Source organism: Lagenorhynchus albirostris, chromosome 3 (genome assembly GCF_949774975.1).
Source record: "Lagenorhynchus albirostris chromosome 3, mLagAlb1.1, whole genome shotgun sequence".
NCBI classification, from domain to species: Eukaryota; Metazoa; Chordata; class Mammalia; order Artiodactyla; family Delphinidae; genus Lagenorhynchus; species Lagenorhynchus albirostris.
The window spans coordinates 50,120,734-50,139,218 of record NC_083097.1 but is presented as its reverse complement, the minus strand read 5'-3'; the positions used below and the strand labels follow the sequence as shown (position 1 = coordinate 50,139,218).

General features: G+C 38.6%; 1 pseudogene; it reads left to right on the top strand.

Annotated features, from left to right (window-relative positions):
* The first annotated feature begins 14,375 nt into the window (after positions 1-14,375).
* Positions 14,376-15,408, top strand: LOC132518317 (enolase-phosphatase E1-like; annotated as a pseudogene).
* Positions 15,409-18,485: the final 3,077 nt, after the last annotated feature.

The window sequence follows — 18,485 nt, the reverse complement described above, 5'->3', positions numbered from 1 at the left end:
ATTTCATTCTTTTTTGTGTCTGTGTAGTATTTCATTGTGTGTGTGTGTGTGTGTGTGTGTGTGTGTGTGTGTGTATATATGCTACATCTTTATCCATTCATCTGTTGGTGGACACTTAGGTTGCTTTCATATCTTGGCAATTGTAAATAATGCTGCTATGAACATTGGGGTGCATGTATCTTTTTGAATTAGTGTTTTCATTTTCTTTGGATATATACCCAGGAGTGGAATTGCTGGATCATATGGTAATTCTGCTTTTAGTTTTTTGAAGAGCCTCTATACTATGTTACATAGTGGCTGCACCAATTTACATTCTTACCAACAGTGTATAAGGATTTCCTTTTCCCTACATTCTCACCAACACTTGTTATTTGTGGTCTTTTTCAGGCTAGACATTCTGACAGGTGTGAGGTGATATCTTATTGTGGTTTTGATTTGCATTTCCCTGCTGATTAATGATGTTGAACATCTTTTCATGTGCTTGTTGGCCATCTGTATGTCTACTTTGGAAAAATGTGTATTGAGGTCTTCTCATTTTTTTAAATCAAGGTTTTTTTTTTGTTTTTTTTTTACAGTGAATTCTATGAGGTGTTTATATGTTTTGGATATTAGTCCCTTATTGGTCATATCATTTGCAAATATTTTCTCCCATTCAATAGGTTGTCTTTTTGTTTCGTTGATGGTTTCCTTTGCTGTGCAAAACTTGTAAGTTTAATTAGGTCCATTTCTTTATTTGCTTTTATTTCCTTTGCCTGACAAGACATATCCAAAAGAATATTGCTATGATTTATGTCAAAGAACATTCTATCTACTTTTTTCTTCTAGGAGTTTTCATGGTTTCTGTCCTTACATTTAGGTCTTTAATCCATTATGAGTTTATTTTTGTATATGGTGTGAGGAAATGTTCTAATTAAATTATTTTACATGTAGCTGTCCAGTTTTTCCAACACCACTTATTGTGTGTCTTCCACATTGTATATTCTTGCCTCATTTGTCTTAGATTAATTCACTACAAGTGCATGGGTATATTTCTGGGCTCTCTGTTCTGTTCCTTTTATCTATGTGTCTGTTGGGGGGGGCAGTACCATACTGTTTTGATGACTGTTGCTTTGTAGTATAGTCTGAAGTCAGGGAGCCTGATACATCCAGCTTTGTTCTTTTTTCTCAGGATTTCTTTGGTTATTCAGGGTCTTCTGTGGTTTCATATTAATATTTCTTATTTTTAAAAAAGTTTTATATTGCAGCATAGTTGATTAACAACGTTGTGTTAGTTGCAGGTGTACAGCAAAGTGATTCGGGTTATTACAGGATATTGAGCAGAGTTCCCTCTGCTATACTGTAGGTCCTTGTTGGTTATCTATTTTAAATATAGCACTGTGTACATGTCAATTCCAAACTCCCAATCTATCCCTCCCCCCATATTAATTTTAAAACTATTTGTTCCAGCTCTGTGAAAAATGTCATGGGTATTTTGATAAGGATCACATTAAATCTGTAGATTGCTTTGGTTAATATGGCCACTTTTTTATTTTTTAAAATTAACTTTTATTGGAGTATAATTGCTTTACAATATTGTGTTAGTTTCTTCTGTACAGCAAAGTGCATCACCTATACATACATACATATATCCCCTCTTTTTTGGATTTCCTGCCCATTTAGGTCACAACAGAGCACTGAGTGGAGTTCCCTGTGCTATATAGTAGGTTCTCATTAATTATCTATTTTATACATAGTATCAATAATATATATATATATATATATATATATATATATATATATATATATCAATCCCTATCTCCTAATTTCTCCAACCCCCACTTTCTCTCCTGGTATCCATACATTTGTTCTCTATGTCTGTGTCTCTACTTCTGCCTTGCAAGTAAGATCATCTATACCATTTTTCTAGATTCCACATGTATGTGTTAATATATGATATTTGTTTTTCTCTTTCTGACTTACTTCACTCTGTATGACAGTCTCTAGGCTCATCCATGTCTCTACAAATGACCCAATTTCATTCCTTTTTATGGCTGAGTAATATTCCATTGTATATATGTACCATATCTTCTTTATCCATTCCTCTGTTAATGAACATTTAGGTTGGTTCCAAGTCCTGCCTATTGTAAATAGTGCTGCAATGAACACTGGGGTGCATGTGTCTATTTGAATTACGGTTTTCTCTGGGTATATGCCCAGGAGTGGGATTGTTGTGTCATATGGTAAATCTATTTTTAGTTTTTTAAGGAATCTCCATAATGTTCCCCATAGTGGCTGTATCAATTTACATACCCAGCAGTAGTGCAAGAGGGTCCCCTTTTAACCACACCCTCTCCAGCATTTATTGTTTGTAGGTTTTTTGTTGATGGCCATTCTGACTGGTGTCAGGTGATACCTCATTGTAGTTTTGATTTGCATTTCTCTAATAATTAGTGATACTGAGCATCTTTTCATGTGTTTGTTGGCCATCTGTATGTCTTCTTCGGAGAAATTTCTATTTAGGTCTTCTGTCCATTTCTTGATTGGGTTGTTTGTTTTTTGATATTGAGCTGCATGAGCTGTTTGTATATTTTGGAGATTAATCCCTTGTCAGTTGCTTTATTTGCAAATATTTTTCCCATTCTGAGTGTTGTCTTTTCATCTCAATTATGGTTTCCTTTGCTGTGCGAAATCTTTTGAGTTAACTAGGTCCTATTTTTTAATTTTTGTTTTTATTCTCATTACTCTAGGAGGTGGTTCAAAAAAGATCTTGCTGTGATTTATGTCAAAGAGTGTTCTGCCTATGTTTTCCTCTAAGAGTTTTAGAGTGTCTGCCCTTGAACTTAGGTCTTTAATCCATTTTGAGTTTATTTTTGTGTATGGTGTTAGGGAGTGTTCTAATTTCATTCTTTTACATGTAGCTGTCCAGTATTATTGAAGAGCACCACTGATTTTCTCCATTGTATATTCTTGCCTCCTTTGTCATAGATTAAGTGTCCATAGGTGCGTGGGTTTATCTCTGGGCTTTCTATCCTGTTCCATTGATCTATATATCTGTTCTTGTGACAGTACCATTCTGTCTTGATTATTGTAGCTTTGTAGTATAGTCTGAAGTCAGGGACCCTGTTCCCTCCAACTCCATGTTTTCCCCTCAAGATTGCTTTGGCTATTCAGGGTCTTTTATGTCTCCATACAAATTTAAAATTTTTTTGTTCTAGTTCTGTAAAAAATGCCACTGGTTATTTGATAGAGATTGCATTGAATCTGTAGATTGCTTTGGGTAGTATAGTCATTTTCACAATATTGATTCTTCCAATCCAAGAACATGGTATATCTCTTCATTTTTGATTTCTTTCATCAGTGTCTTATAGTTTCCTGAGTACAGGTCTTTTACTTCCTTAGGGGGGTTTACTCCCAGGTATTTTATTCTTTTGGTTGCAGTGGTGAATGGGATTGTTTCCTTCATTTCTCTTTTTCATCTTTTATTGTTAGTGTATAGGAATGCAGGAGATTTCTGTGAATTAATTTTGTACCCTACAACTTTACCAGATTCATTGATTAGCTCTAATAGTTTTCTGGTGGCATCTTTAGGATTTTCTATGTATAGGATCATGTCATCTTCAAACAGTGACAGTTTTACTTCTTTTTTTCCATTTTGGATTCCTTTTATTTATTTATTTATTTTCTCTGATTGCCATGGCTAGGACTTCAAAAACTATGTTGAATAATAGTTGTGAGAGTGGACATCCTTGTCTTACTCCTGATCTTAGAGGAAATGCTTTCAGTTTTTCACCATTGAGAATGATACTTGCTGTGGGTTTGTTGTATATGGGCCTTATTATGTTGAGGTAGGTTCCCTCTATGTCCACTTTCTGGAGAGTGTTTATCATAAATGGTGTTGAATTTTGTCAAAAGCTTTTTCTGCATCGATTGAGATGATAATATGGTTTTTATTCTTCACTTTGTTAATATGGTGTATCACATTGATTGATTTGCTTATATTGAAGAATGCTTGCATCCCTGGGATAAATCCCACTTGATCATGATGTATGATCCTTTTAATGTGCTGTTGGATTCTGTTTGCTAGTATTTTGTTGAGGATTTTTGCATCTATATTCATCAGTGATATTGGTCTGTAACTTTCTTTTTTTGTATTATCTCTATCTAGTTTTGGTATTGGGCTGATAGTGGCTGCATAGAGTGAGCTTGGGAGTTTTCCTTCCTCTGAAATGTTTTTGAAGAGTTTGAGAAGGATGGGTGTTATGTCTTCTCTAATTGTTTGATAGAACTCACCTGTGAAGCAACCTGGTCCTGGACTTCTGTTTGTTGGAAGATTTTTAATCACAGTTTCAAGTTCATTACTTGTGATTGGTCTGTTCATATTTTCTATTTCTTCCTGGTTCAGTCTTGGAAGGTTATACCTTTCTAAGAATTTGTCCATTTCTTCCAGGTTGTCCATTTTATTGGCATAGAGTTGGTTGTAGTAGTCTCTTAGGATGCTCTGTATTTCTGTGGTGTCCATTGTAACTTCTCCTTTTACATTTCTAATTTTATTGATTTGAGTTTTCTCCTTCTTTTTCTTGATGAGTCTGGCTAAAGGTTTATCAATTTTGCTTATCTTCTCAAAGAACCAGCTTTTAGTGTTATTGATCTTTGCTATTGTTTTCTTTGTTTCTATTTCGTTTATTTCTTGAGTCTTTTATCTATTTGTTTGGTTTTGCCCGGTCTTATTTGCAGCCTGTGGGAACTTTAGTTGCCACAGGCAAACTCTTGTTTGTGGCATGTGGGATCTAGCTCCCTGGGCAGGGATCAAACCCAGGCCCCCTCCATTGGGAGTGTGGAGTCTTAGCCACTGGACCACCAGAGAAGTCCCTATTTCATTTATTTCCACTCTGCTCTTTATGATTTCCTTCCTTCTACTAACTTTGGTTTTTTTGTTCTTCTTTCTCTAGTTCCTTTAGGTGTAGGGTTAAATTGTTCATTGGAGATTTTTCTAGTTTCTTGAGGTAGGATTGTATTGCTATAACCTTCCCTCTTAGAACTCCTTTTGCTGCATCCCATAGGTTTTGGGTCATCGTGTTTTCTTTGTCACTTGTCTCTAGGTATATGTTAATTTCCTTTTTTATGTCTTCAATGATGCCTTGGTTATTTACTAGTGTATTGTTTAACCTCCATGTGTTTGTGTTTTTTAAAGTTTTTTTCCTGTAATTGATTTCCACTCTCATAGTGTTGTGGTTGGAAAAGGTGCTTGATACGATTTCAATTTTCTTAAATTTACTGAGGCTTGATTTGTGACCCAAGATATAATGTATCCTGGAGAATGTTCCATGTGCACTTGAGAAGAAAGTGTATTCTGCTGCTTTTGGATTGAATGTCCTATAAATATCAATTAAATCTGTCTGATCTATTGTGTCATTAAAACTTGTGTTTCCTTATTAATTTTCTGTCTGGATGATCTGTCCTTTGGTGTAAGTGAGGTGTTAAATACACCCACTATTACTGTGTTTCTGTCGTTTTCCCCTTTTATTGCTGTTAGCATTTGCCTTATGTATTGAGGTGCTCCTATGTTGGGTGCATAAATATTTATAATTGTTATATCTTCTTCCTGGATTGATCCCTTGATCATTATGTAGTGTCCTTCCTTATCTCTTGTAACAGTCTTTATTTTAAAGTCTATTTTATCTGATATGAATATTGCTACTCCAGCTTTCTTTTGATTTCCATTTGCATAGAATATATTTTTCCATCCTCTCACTTTCAGTCTGTATGTGTCCCTAGGTCTGAAGTGGGTCTCTTGTAGACAGCTCGGATATGGGTCTTGTTTTTATATCCATCCAGCCAGTCTGTGTCTTTGGTTGGAGCATTTAATCCACTTACATTTAATGTAATTATCGATATGTATGTTCCTATTACCATTTTCTTAATTGTTTTGGGCTTGTTTTTCTGGGCCTTTTTCTTTTCTTTTGTTTCCCAACTAGAGAAGTTCCTTTAGCGTCTGTTGTAAAGCTAGTTGGGTGATGCTGAATTCTCTTAGCTTTTGCTTGTCTGTAAAACTTTTGATTTCTCTGTCAAATCTGAATGATATCCTTGCTGGGTAGAGTAATCTTGGTTGTAGGTTTTTCCCTTGCATCACTTTAAATACATCCTGCCACTCCCTTCTGGACTGCAGAGTTTCTGCTGAAAAATCAACTGATAACCTTATGGGTATTCCCTGGTATGATATTTGTTGCCTTTCCTCTGATGCTTTCAATATTTTTTCTTTGTATTTAATTTTTGATAGTTTGATTAATATGTGTCCCAACGTGTTTCTCTTTGGGTTTATCCTGTATGGTATTCACTGAACTTCCTGGAGTTGATTGACTATTTCCTCTCCCATGTTAGGGAAGCATTCAACTGTAATCTCTTCAAATATTTTCTAAGACCCTTTCTCTTTCTCTTCTTCTTCTGGGACCCCTATAATTTGAGTGTTGTTGTGTTTATTGTTGTCCCAGATGTCTCTGTGACTGTCCTCAATTCTTTTCATTCTTTTTTCTTTATTCTGTTCTGTGGCAGTTATATCCACCATTCTATGTTCTAGCTCGCTTATCCGTTTTTCTGCCTCAGTTATACTGCTATTGATTCCTTCTTTGGATCATCTTTACTGTTATTACTCTGAATTTTTTTTTCAGCTAAATTGTTTATTTCCTCTTCATTTTTTTGGTATTTTGGGTTTTTACCTTCCTCCTTCATCTGCAGCATATTTCTCTGTATTCTCGTTTTGCTTAACTTACTGTGTTTAGGGTCCCCTTTCTGCAGGATGCAGTAGCTAGTTCCTCTTACTTCTGGTGTCTGCCCCCAGTGGGTGAGTTTGGTCCAGTGGCTTGTGTAGACTTCCTGGTGTGGGGGACTGGTGCCTTTGTTCTATTGTGTGGAGCTGGATCTTGTCCCTCTGATGGGCAGGGCCATGTCAGGTGGTGTTTTTCGGGGTGTCTGTGAGCTTAGTATGATTTTAGGCAGCCTGTCTGCTAAGGGTGAGATTGTGTTCCTCTCTTGCTAGTTGCTTGGTGTGAGGCATCCAGCACTGGAGCTTGCTGGCCATAGGGTGGAGCTGGGTCTTGGTGTTGAGATGGAGACCTCTGGGAGAGCTCTCGCAGATTAATATTCCCTGGGGTCAGGAGTACTCTGGTGGTCCAACATCCTGGGCTCAGCTCTCCCACCTCAGAGTCTCAGGCCAAACCCCTGGCCAGAGCACCAAGAACCTGCAAGCTCTATGGTTCAGAAGAAAAGAAAAAAAAGAAAATGAACAGACAAATAAAACCCCGAGATAAATGGTAAAAGCAAAACCAAACAGATGAAAACACACAAAGAAATACACATACAAACACACACACACACAAACAGAAAGCAAGAAAGATGAGAGCAACCAAACAGTAAGTGAACCCCAAAATGAAAACAAATAATAAAACTAAATTAACAAAAACAAAAAACCAAATACAAATCAAGAGCAGAAAGTAAACTAAAAAAAGGCAAAGAAAGCATAAAACAAACACACAAAAAGATTAAAAAAGAAAAAGAAAGAAAACAAAAGGAAAAAACAAGAAAAAGTAATGTAAAAATAGAAAAATATAGAATATAGTTTGAAAAAGATAACAACAAAGCAAAACAAAGGGAAAAAACAAGTAAAAATATAACGAAAAAGTAAATAGAAAAAAATAAAAAATGTACTACAAATAAAAGCATAAAAAAGAAAAGAAATAAATTAAAATTAGAAGAATAATAAACACCAGAACAAAATGAAACAAAAAATAATAGTAATAATAATAGTATTTTCCTGGGGCCTCAGCTGTCAGTGTCCTTGCCATTATAGTGAGCCACAGCCAAACCCTGCCTTCCCAGGAAATCCTCCAATATCTCTAGGTCGGTTTCCGGATCTACTCTGGGGCCATCTGAGACTCTGACCTGGCCCAAGTCCTGCATGTACTTGCCCCCAAAGTGCACGGTTGCCCCCAATGTCCACAGCCTCAGGTGTGGGAACACTCATTGTCTATTCAGATATTCCACAGATGCAGGGTTTACCATGTTGATTGTGGGAATTAAATCTGCTGCTTCTGTGGCTGCATGGAGAGATTTCCCTTCCTCTTCTTTGGTCGCACTGCCCCAAGGGTTCAGCTTTTGTTTTGGACCCGCCTCTGCATGTGGGCCACCCTCAGGCATCTGTTCCCCGCCCAGGTGAGAGGGGGCGAAAGCAGCGGCTGATTAGCACACACTTGCTCACTCAGGCTGGGGAGAGGGAGGGATACGGCAGTCACAGTTGGGATGTGTGGGGAGTGCGTGCAGCAGCAGAGGCTGGCAGGAAGTTGCAAAGCCTGAGGCACACCATGTGCTCTCCTGGGGAAGTTGGCGCAGGATCACAGGATCCTCAGCGGCGGGCTGTGCAGGCTCCAGAAAGGTGTGGGCAGTGACCTGCACTTCCTCACAGGACCCTTGGTGGCAGTGGTGGCAGCGGTAGAGGACTCACCTCTGGGGTCTGAGATAGCAGCCTTAGCTCACACCCACCCCTGGAGCTCATGTAGGTGGTACCCTGCTGTCTGTGAGTGCACGGAGAAAGAAGCTCCTAAGGCAGGCCTGCCCCTCTCATGCACCCCCCAACAATGGTCCGTTGCCTCTCTCGTGGGCCCAGGCTTCTTCCCACACTCCCTCAGCTGTGTCATACTAGCCCCGTCAGGCTGTCTTCACACAGCCAACCCCATTCCTCTACCTGGGATCTGACCTCTGAAGCCCAAGCCTCAGCACCCAGCTCCCACCTGCCTCAGTGGGCAAGCCAACAAGCATCTCAGGCAGGGGAATGCTGGTCGGCACTAATCCTCTGTGCATGATTCTCTCTGTTTTGCCCTCTGCACCATTACTGTGCTCTCCCCTGAGGCTCTGAAGCTCCTCCCATGCCCGGTCCCCACCAGTGAGGGGGCTTTCTAGTGTGTAGAAACTTTTCCTCCTTCATAGCTCCCTCCCAGAGGTGCAGGTCCCATCCCGATTCCTTTGTCTCTTTTTTTTTTCTTTTTTCTTTTGCCCTACCCAGTTAAGTGGAGATTTTCTCAGATTTGGAAGTCTGAGGTCTTCTGCCAGTGTTCAGTAGATGTTCTGTGGGAGTCATTCCACTTGTAGATGTATTTTTGATATGTCTTGGTCTCCTACTGAATGACATTCAATTCCTATCGTTCTTGTAAGTAATTTCTTGAAGTTTGTTGGAAAAATATCCAAAGATTTCTTTTTCTCTCCCCCAGTATATAAGCAAGTAGGTCAACAATGCCTGCTGTTAACCTCTTCTTCACAGGAAAAGAAAGTCCATTATGAAGTTCTGCACCTTTGCAGATAGGTAGAGAATGCGGGGAAATACACACAATCTGCTGTAAGTTCCACATTTATTTGGTCAGTGATCTTAAACACAACAGAAGCAAAGTAGCAACACTAAGCAGGAGCCAGTGGAGCGTATCTGGTAGACTTCTCCATAACTTTGGCTTCCTTATGAGGCACATAGCTGTTGGCTCAGAAAGAATCTTGCCTATCCTAAGAGAGACACAGACTTACGTCACTATTTAGGAAAAATCTACATTAAAAAAGTTGCAAGTCACAGTGGAGCAGTTGCAAGTCACAATAAAGCAATAAGCTCATTCAAAGGGAAGAAACAAAATTGATGCTCACAAGTCTCTGAACAATTTCTTTGCTTTCATCTTTTCAGTGCCTTGAAAACCCTGACTCTGCAAGTTTAAACCAAGAATAAATTCAACAGCATTTTACTCTGCAGCATTTCTAGAGAAACATGGAAGAGTTCTTGGAAATGCTACTTTTGTTAAAAATCAATAACTGTAAAATATTTCCTAAGTAGACAAGCCCCCATTTTTTGATCACTGCTATATCTCTGAGCCCCATTTTATGCTGTAACATAAAATACAGTTACATTGCCTCCTTGGTATCTCCCTTTAACTTTTTAAGAAAAATATAAACTTCCGTGCTATTCACTTTGAACTCATGCTTATTTAGAATTTTAGCTTTAGTTTCTTGTGTTGCCTTTAGTTTTTATTAATTTTGTGATTATGTGAGAAACTTTAGCCTGCCAATAAAATAAGGTGCTAAGATAGTACATTGTGGGAACTGCAGTCTTGCTGTAATTTCCTTCATCGAGATTCAACAATGAACCTTCAGGTCATTTTCAAATGTGTTCTTAAAATTTAATTTCCTTTGCTTTTGGTAGTAGCATGAAACTAAGATATTCCAGTTAAGTAAGGTCATTTTATTAGTACACTTTATATGTTCTTCAGCTATAGTGAGGTACTTTGCAGTACTTTGAAATGTGCTGAGCTTGAGTGCAGCCTGAAGACTAAAGCAGATACAAAAAGCGGTGGTTTTTCAAGTGTTACAGAGTGATGGGACCTGGGACTGAGCCTGATTTTAGTAATGGTTTTAGTATTTTTCTTTCTGCAACACGTTCAATGCAATCATGGTAGATAGATTCTGGGTAAAACATACAAATGTATACAGAAAAATGTCAATGCTGTTACTTTTATCCTCATCCAATCAGTGAATTTTTCTGTGTACTAACCTTGAACTGCAGAAGGAAAGGCAAATAGATCACCGTTACTTTTGAACCTCCAGTTAAAAAATCAAGAGAAAAGGTTTCCCTGAATTATTCTGAAATCCATAATACTCATCTTTTTTTTTTTTTTTTTTTTTCTGTATGCGGGCCTCTCACTGTTGCGGCCTCTTCCATTGCGGAGCACAGGCTCCGGACGCACAGGCCCAGCGGCCATGGCCCACAAGCCCAGCCGCTCCATGGCATGTGGGATCTTCCCGGACCGGGGCATGAATCCGTGTCCCCTGCATCAGCAGGCAGACTCTCAACCACTGCACCACCAGGGAAGCCCCATAATACTCATCTTTGAATCACTAATCGTGCTATCAATAGATTTCTTGAATTAAAAAGAGTTTCTTCCCCTTTCCAATGGAAACAAAACATTTCAAGAGTATGGTCAAGGTAGAGCTGATGAGTGTTTGCTCTTGCAATTCTAAAGACTTTTTTGCTCTTATTTCTTTTGATATTTATTTCTTGGAGCATAAGGAGTCAGGTGCTCAAAATATGTGAAAGATAAGGCAACATGACCTACCATGTCCTTTACTTCATTGAATCAAAGACTGATTAGCACCAGAACTGAAACCATGGTTTTGTTTCTGTTTGTTTGCTTGATTTTGCCTAGTAATCAACTATACTTGACTGCTTTGATTTTTAAATCATCTTGTCCTTCAGATTATTGGATTTTCCTAATCAAGTTGAAGTTCAGCAGTCTTCACAATATGTCAGAAAAATTCCCATGATGTCAGTCACCACTGCCTTAGACTATTTGTCATGCACTCTAAGTAACCAGACAGAAAAATCTAATTTTCCATTGTATGAACCAGCAATATATATCTGAAATTCAGCAGATTGGCATTACCTGGTACAAATTCAGAGGATTATATTCAGATTCTTTTCTGACTCAGGTCTAGTGATGAAATCCTAGTATATAAATATCTGTTATCTATATCTGAAGGCAGACTCAGAATTCATCATAGAGTGCAAAACAAGAAAGATGAATATATTCACATTACATTTATCCTTAGTGAAAATGTTTAAGTGAGATAGTTGAAAATGACACTGCAGCCACTAGATGAAATTCAGATTAGTGATTATCCAGAAGATCATGTGGACTCTGTATAAACTGGATAAATTAAACCTAAAGAAACAAAAACTTGAGAGCCATGATATCTGTTTTCAAAGGATTGCCCACTGAAAGAAGAGTTAGATTTATTTTATTTTTCTTTAGAAGATAGAAGCACACCAGATTGTGGCAGGTTATTGAATGCTGAGTTTGGCTTAATAAAAAAAAAAATTTGAATAATTAGAGGTAGTCTGTAAGTCTGCCTGAACCAGCAGTGAGTCTCTGTTATTGAAAATATTTTAGAGTCTGAATGACAGTCTGCCAGGGATGTTGGACAGAGAACTCTTGATCTGGCAGGGATCTGGATTTGTCACTTTTAAGGTTTATTCCAACCCTGGTTCTGTTATATTCACCCTGAAATAAATAGTCAGCACCATCGCCTCCTTTCTAGACCTCTTGTTTCCTTTTGTTTACCATAGGATAATACACAAAGAAGGGAGAAAAGAAGCCCAAATTCAGCTGTTAGTTGGGCTGACCCTGTTAGTGAAATCTCATAAACATTTTTTTCCATACTCCTCCTTAGCTGCTTCTGGGACCATCTTTTTATGAATATGATTCCCAGATTCTCTCACCCAATTTTCATTTGGCTATTCCTTAATCTTTTCTGAGGTCATGAGTGTTTACTCTCTCTATCCTTCTGTCAGCCTTACTTAATATAACTATTGGCCATCTAAGAGTATGAAGTTAGAAACTTCTGTTTTCATTTATGGAAAAAAAATGCTTTTGAATGAAGCAGGTTATGTTTGACTTCTCAGCAACCTCAGTGCCCTCAAGTTCAAGGCAAGGGATGGAAAGTGACATATTTAATGCCCAGCATCAAATGAGCCAAAGAAAAGCAAACACACAATTGTTTTTCATTAAATATATCCCTAATCCAAAACTTTTCAAAATAGTTATCCGTGGTCAAATAAGTTTTAGAAATATTTATAATACTCATATTTAACAGTGAGCATTTACTAAGTGTATGTATCGGTCAGGTTTAGAGCTTTATATACATTATTTCATTCTCAATTTTCCTATGAAGCAAAAGTTATTACTGGTCTTATTTCATAGATGAAGAATCCAAGGTATTTGCCACTTCCGAGGTACTGAATGGTAGTGCCAGGAATTCAGCAGAGCATGTATAACCCTGTGTCTTCACTAGAAGACTGCTCAGTGACCTAAATGCACATTTGTGGTTTATTAATCTTCACACAGGAGAAATAGCTTATCAGCTCTGTTCCAGAAGTGTTTGACTACAGGGCACTTTAATGATACATGATGAGAGATTAGTATTTTGAGAAATACCATCTTAAATTACATTTTATCTGTATCACTAGTAACCTTGGTCTCTTTTATTAAAAATCATTTCAATAGAGGAAAATTTTCTAACTAGAAGAATCTCCATTGTGACTTGCAACAGGATGTTGTGAAATGCTGTTTGAGATCAGTTTTTATTACTGGAAGTTAGCAAATCAGGCAGAAATTATAGTGGAAATAGCAGCATGTTCAGAACAAAGTTTTGTGTGAGTGATAATGAATGACTGCTGTTCGGGATGAGTTTGGAATGGTTTCTTATGCAGCAAGAAATATAGAGATAATACATCTGAGTTTTGCAGGACTCTGTATTTCAGGGGTGCCAGATATCTCATAATACCAAGGATGTTACCTCAGCCATAGGGCTTGTTGAACTTCTCCAAAATCTGATAGTAAAGAAAGTTCTAATGAGAGGTGGCATGGGTGATATGGTCATACAGTGAGGGGAAAAGAACTACTTCTGCAATTTCTGGGTTGTTGAGAGATTCTGCACATTTTTCTTAGGCACAAAGTTGGACTCTGGAAATAGACGAGCTTGGAGGCTACTGGAAATTGCCACAATATGGACAAAAATGAGTTGCATCTGAGATTGCAGTATCATGTCTCATGCTGGAGATGAAGTTGAATTTTATGCAGGATGAAAAATGCATTTGTGAGATGCTTGGGATATACTACCCGTGCAGACAATGAGCTTAGTAAGAGCTGATAACCGATGGAAAGGGAACAACAACCTTACCACCATGTACATACGATGCTCATGTAAGGAAATAGTAATTACAACTACAAGAAAGGACAGGCAACTTAACAAGGGCTGTTCCCCCTTCTCTGATACAACTCCAGAGAAGCAAGCGTAGTAAACAAGGAGGGGGAAAATCCTACCATATTTACCTCCATCTCAGCCCAAGTTTCACGAGTAAGAAAGTTATTAGCAAGACTAATAAATTGGTATTGGTAGGCAGAATGAGGAGGGCTTTGCATCCAATATAAAATTAAAATATAATCTGTACTAAATAGTTTTAATAACTGAAAGTACCCCCAGAGTGATGGAAAGTTTCTAAACGTTTGTTAATGAAGCTCACCATGAAGGATAAAAGAAAATTCTTAAAGCACCATCGGTAGCAACTACCGGAAAAATAAAAAATGTTTTGTGTATATATTTCAATAAATTGAGATTCTTCAAATTGATTAATAAATTTTGATTAAATCTATTTAGTGGTCCTGAACAGATCTGTCCTTGAGATTGTTCAGCACAATTTGGGGAATTTGACAAAATGGTCTGATTCTTCCTTTAAAAAAAAAAGAATCTGAGCCCCGGGCAGCTTGCGAGTTCAGGGTCCCTGTGCTGCGGGTTTCTCTATTTTCAGGGGTGCCGACATGTCCTCTCCGCCTCGTGCATCAGGCCGCGCGCGGTTGTGCGCTCCGGGACTCTTTTCGGGGCTGTCGGAAGCCCAGCAGGTTGCTGGGCGCAGCTGGCACTGCCCTCCGCCCTCCCTACCAGTAGGTCGATTCTCGTAGTAGCAGCCGGTGGGGAAATGGCTGTGCGCTTTCGGTGCCCGCCGAAGTCACTGTGATCCTGTTAGGTATCGAAAGTACCACAACCCCGATTGCTTTCGTGAAGAACATTTTATTTCCTTACATCAAAGATAATGTTAAAGAGTATCTGTAGACACATTGGGAAGAAGAGGAGTGCCAGCAGGGGGTCAATCTTTTGAGGAAACGGGCTGAAGAGGACTCCCACCTGGATGGGGCTGTTCCGATCCCAGCAGCATCCGGGAATGCGGTGGGTGACCTGCAGCGGATGATCCAGGCCGTGGTAGTTAACGAGTGCTGGCAGATATCTCTGGACCGGAAGACCACGGTGCTGAAACACCTGCAGGGCCACATGTGGAGGGCAGCATTCAAATCTGGGAGCATGAAAGCAGAGTTCTTTGAAGATGTGGTGGAGAGAGGTGGGAATGAAGGTGTGTATCTATTCTTCAGGGAGTGTAGAGGCACAGAAACTGTTATTTGGGCATTCTACAGAGGGAGGTATTCTTGAGCTTGTGGACGGTCACTTTGGTACAGAGATTGGACACAAAGTGGAGAGTGAGAGTTATCGAAAGATTGCCAGCAGCATTGGGTGCTCAATCAACAACTTGTTTCTGACGGACGTTACCCGAGAGGCCAGTGCTGCTGAGGAAGCTGACATGCATGTAGCTGTGGTGGTGAGATCTGGCAATGTGGGGTTAACAGATGATGAGAAGACTTACTTCAGCCTCATCACATCCTTCAGTGAACTGTACCTGCCTTCCTCAACCTAGAGGAGGAGTTCTAAGGAAGAACAAACTGTCTTCACAGAGTTGTCCCTGTAGTCTAGTTTTATTCTAATGGTAAAAGTAATTTACTTAAAAAATACGTATATACACATACCTAAAGTAAGTGTGTGTATGTTCAAATTACCATTCACAGGCACGTAAGTGGGAAAAAGAATCTCAGTTCAGTGAAAAGGAAACTTATTTAAAGATGATGCTTTGTATGTAGAAATTGTTTGAAACCACAACTCTAACCATTATTGAGGGTGAAATATAGGTGATAGAAGAAATTACTACTATACAGGTCAAATGTGTTATGTTTATCAAGTCACGTACCCAAATAGAAAGGTAGGTTTGAGAAGTTACTCAGAAGCCTGGTTATTTTAAAAACTAGAAGAAGTATTTCAAAGACATTCCTAGTAATAATCTAGTCCCCTTTTAAATTGTGAGTTAGATTACAGCAACTGAATTTCAAACTATTAACCTCCCTATGTACAAATGACAAAGCTATTTGTTTCTGCTCCAAAAGAGAGCAAAGTTGGGAAAGGAGACTAATTTGAGTCTTGATTCATCATGTATCTGTTACTTAAGAAACTTGCTAATCATTGTGGTACCCACAGCAAGCAGTTGCCTTACCAGTGAAAAAGATGCACTAACATTATGTTAGTAACATTTCTAAAACATTTCTAAAATAGAAATGTGCTTCCTGATGTTTAACAAAACAGTCCTAATCCTGCCAGTGATCACAGATTTCAGAGTTACCTTGCTAACTACTTCTTAGCACAGTTTGAGAAATATGTTAATTGCTGTTTACTATTAAAAAACATAAGGTTTACTGAAATTTGTCCATAAGACCTAGAAGAGCCCTAATACCTAACATTTTCTTCTGAAATGGATGTGAGAAATGTGAATTTTATAACAGCATTATTTATCCTAGTTCAGCCTACTAGGATGTCATGTCAATTTCATGTGGTAATTAATAAAAACATTTTCTTCTTTAAAAAAAAAGTTTGGAAAAAGCTGAGTCATGTTTAATCAGCCACTTGGAGAAATACAGAGTAACCTAATTAGGGACAGCTGAGGCATACAGGGTTCTCATCTGTTATGAAGGGATAAGGCTGCTTGGTTGTAACCAAGGGCCAAACTAAGATGCCAAGATGTGTTTCAGAGGGGGCATTAGCTCCTAGAGTAATATATAAACTAATTGCCCTGGAAAAAGATTTCTTCCAAGTGACTATAGAAGAGTTAATTATTACTCCGAAAAGTGCTAAACTAGAACTGGTATGTATTGATTTATCTATTTAACATTTCAGAGTAAATTGCAATTATGTGGGTAAAATAGGCAAAGTCCTGAGGCAACTTGTAAGCACGTGAGTGTTGCAACCAGGTAAAACTGAATCTTTGGGGCTGTTTGGAATTACTGTGAAACTCACGGTTATGCATAAGGAACAGCAACATTTTTGTTTACAAATATTTTGTTTCTTATAAATATCATTGTCGGAGAGCGGAACAACAACTCTGACAATAACTGGTCTTAGTAGCAGAAAAAAGATGCAAAGAAAGCCTTGAATGGATTGGAAGGGTTGGTGTGGGAAGAAAATGGGGTTACCACATTTTGAAAGCTCTAAGTACTAGCATGATAGAAACAGCACAGTTGTGAACTAATGGGCCTCTGAAGCTCTATGTGACTTCAAAATTGTTTGCAAGTGGTCTTCTGATTCAGGAAAGATTTTTATAGGTAAATTTCAAATGAACAAGAGAACTGTTAAAGTTGGAATGTCGTTTTAAGGAAAAGGAAAAATACTGGCCTTGTATTTTCCATGCAACTCAAAATGCAGGAACTTACAATCTAGCAGCTGTTTAGCCAAATCTCCCTGAGTAGACCATTACAATTATGTCCTTCGTTATTATTTGTAATGAAGAGCCTTTGAGTCTTTTCCATCAAAGGCAACTTTGTAGGTACAAGGCTTGGGAAGTGAAAAATATGATGCAATTCCTCAAATTTCCCCTTTATCCTCTTTTTTTTTTTTTAATGGTACGCGGGCCTCTCACTGTCGTGGCCTCTCCCGTTGCGGAGCACAGGCTCCCGACGCTCAGCGGCCGTGGCTCAGCTGCTGTGGCTCAGCGGCTGTGGCTCACGGGCCCAGCAGCTCTGCGGCATGTGGGATCTTCCCAGACCGGGGCACGAACCCGCATCCCCTGAATAGGCATAGGCAGGCGGACTCTCAACCACTGCACCACCAGGGAAGCCCTATCCTATCATTGATAGTAAATCTGACAACAGAATTACAGCCCACACCACCAAAATTAGGCTGAAGGGCGTAGCAGCTTACAGTTCTCTGCTTGTAGAGAGCTAAATCAACTGGCTTGAATGGAAACATAAAATATGACTTCAGTTAAGCCTAGGATCATTGTCTACAACTCCACATTGTACACAGGACTTTTTTTCCTAAAGAAAAGTGTTCTTTAAACTGAAAACCCATTGTGCATGTTTTGCTATAAGATAGTTAGAAAGGCTTTAAACTGCGTTAAAGCCATTCCACCATGTGACCATTTCCATAGGGAGTTCTCAGTTAAGAACTAGATTTTTGAACCTTGAAAATACATGATTACAAAGGTATTTGTAGGTACTTCAGTGAAGTGATGAAACCCTTCAAGCAAGTGAGGAAAAAAATCTGTACTAAGGGATAAGTTCGTTCTATGCCTGGGGAAGCCACTATTTTAAATTCTGTTTTGCTAAGTTTTTTAGAATGCTGATACCCAAATATATACTTGTTAGTTAATATTGCAAAGTCAATCTAGTGACATTAAAGGCAAAGCAAAGAAATGATAGGTCCATATTCTCTATTAGTCTGGCAAACATTTCAAAAGAGGTGGTGTAGTATATGAGATGACAGTCTGCCACACTGAAGTAGTATAGCTTATAGCATTGTTTTTGAGTCTTAAATAAGACAATAGTATGGTATGGCTGACAGGTATTGTTACCAAAAGCCTCTGTTAATGAAGGCTCTACCTCCTTCAAGGTCAAATGATGTTCCTTCCTTTACTAAACTGGAATTTCTATGGGTCTGTTTTACCTGTAGTGATTAACAAATGCTCTTTAGTGAACTGACACCTAGTTCATGAACTAAAAGAGCTTAGGCTGGTTAGAGAGACAGGCTTATATGCAGAAACGTAGACATGGGGAGTTATG